Here is a 2,411-nt window from a genome sequence, read left to right as displayed (position 1 = left end):
TATATTGGGATGTGAAGAAAGTGAGGACTGCATATGCTGGAGATCAGAGTCGAAAAGTGTAGGGATGGAAAAGCGAAGCAGGAGATTCGACATTTCAGGCACGAGCCCTTCATCAGGAATGATGTGTTGATGGACAAACACACCTCAGCGTCCTTCTATATCAGCAAGCAATGAGCAAGGCAAGTGGTACATTAGCAAGAGGAATTGAGTTCAGAGGTGGCGATATCTTCCTGCAGTTGGGGATGGGGGGGAGGTGGGGGGAGAGAGGGGTGTCATTGAATATATTCAAGGCTGAGTTCATTTGAATTTTCGACAACAAGGAAGTGGATGGTTATTTGGGGAAGCAAGAAAATGGGTTTAAGACCAGTATAGAACAGTTAGACAATCAGACAGTGCAGAAACAGACTGTTCTGTCCAACTAGTCCATGCTGACTATGTTCTCAAACTCAACTAGTTGCACTTGCCAGTGTTTGGCCCATATCCCTCTGAACCATTCTTATTCATGTGCTGATCCAAATGCTTTTTAACCCTTTTAACTGGACTACATCCACCACTTGAACTGTATTTAATTTATTCATTGTCACATGTACTGAGGCACAGTGAAAAGCGTTGTCTTGCGATCAAAAAGGCAGATCACATAGTTAAGTAGCATAATAAATAATAGGTAAACAGCGGCAAAAACAAAAACACAAGTTCAGGCAAATCCTGAGAGTTTGAGAGTCCATTCAGCGTTCTAACAATAGGGTAGAAACTGTTACAAAACTGGCTGGTGCGTGTGTTCAGGCTTCTGTACCTTCTCCCTGATGGTAGAGGTTGTAGACAAACATTGCCAGAGTGGGATGGATCTTTAAGAATGCTGGGCGGCTTCCCTTGACAGCAGGCCTGGTAGATGGATTCTATAAATGGGAGGTTGGCCTTTGTGATTGTCCGGGCTGAGTTCACCACTTTTGTAACTGTCTCCAAGCGTGAATGGTCCAGTTGCCATACCAGATAGTGATACATCCAAGACAGCTTGTTGTGGATGACCACTCCCAGGAGCTTGACACCCTCCTCTCATTCCACCTCTGTGCTGTTAATGGGTATGGGGGCATGAGTCAAAAGTCAATAACGAGTTTCTTGGTTTTGCGAGCATTGAGATCTAGTTTGTTTTCAGTGCATCATTTTACCAGGTCTTCCACCTCCCGTCTGCAGTCTGTTTTGTTGCCATCTGAGATTTGACAGACTATGGTGACGCCAGTGAACTTGTAAATGGCATTAGTCTTGTATTTGGTGACGTGGCCATGGGTATACAGTGAGTACAGTAGAGGGCTTAGTATGCACCCCTGGAGGGCTCCAGTGTTGAGTGTTAGTGAGGATCAAATATTGTCCGCAGTCTTCACTGATTGTGACCGGTGGGTCAGGAAACTGAAGATCCAGTTGCAGAGAGTGGGGCTTCGTCCGAGATCACGAAGTTTAGTAATCAGTCTCGAGGGGATAATAGTGTTGAAGGCTGAACTGTAGTCAAGTAGGATTCTTACGTAGCTGTTCTTGGTGTCAAGATGCTGTAGGGAGGAGGGAAGGGCAAATGATATGGCATTTGACATGGATCCCAATTTTCCGATAGGCAAACTGGAGTGGGGCAAGAGTAGTGGGAAGGCTGGAGTTGATTAATGCCATGACCAGCTTTTCAAAGCAATTCATGACCACCGAAGTTAGGGCAACTGGGCGGTAGTCATTGAGACGTGTTGCATGAGTCTTCTGAGGCACAGGGATGATGTTGGCCCTCTTGGAAACAGGCAGGGACAATGGCCTGCTGCAGGAAGAGGTTGAAGATATCCGAGAAGATCTCTGCCAGTTGATCTGCACATGCTCTGAGTGCATGGCCTGGTCCTACGTCTGATCCCATCGCTTTCCTTGGATTCACACGAAGGAAAACTGATCTGACCTCTGGACTTTCTCTGGACATTCATTCCACACGCAAACTACTCTTTTTTTTAAAAAAAAGGGTGCTTCTGATGTCTTTTTAAAATCTTTCTCCTCTCACCTTAAAAATTTTCTCCCTTATCTTGAAGCTCACATCTGAGTGAAAGGACATCTCTATCCTTCATGATTTTATAGTCCTCTGTAAGGTCACCTCTCAATATCCTATGCTCCAGTGAATAAAAAAAATCCCAGTTTATCCACCTAGATGTAGGTAGATTAATATCCAGTCATGATCTGTTGAATGCTGGTGCAGGCTTGAAAGACCAAATGGCCTACTCCTGCTCCCAAGTTTCTCTCACTGTACAGTCTTCACAATCAGTGAAGACTGCGGACAATATTTGATCCTCACTAACACTCAACACTGGAGCCCTCCAGGGGTGCATACTCAGCCCTCTACTGTACTATAGGACACGGGAGCAGAAATTAGGCCAATCAGTCCACTGGGTCTG

Source organism: Chiloscyllium punctatum, chromosome 36, assembly GCF_047496795.1.
Source record: "Chiloscyllium punctatum isolate Juve2018m chromosome 36, sChiPun1.3, whole genome shotgun sequence".
Taxonomy (NCBI): Eukaryota; Metazoa; Chordata; class Chondrichthyes; order Orectolobiformes; family Hemiscylliidae; genus Chiloscyllium; species Chiloscyllium punctatum.
This window is presented reverse-complemented; position numbering follows the sequence as displayed.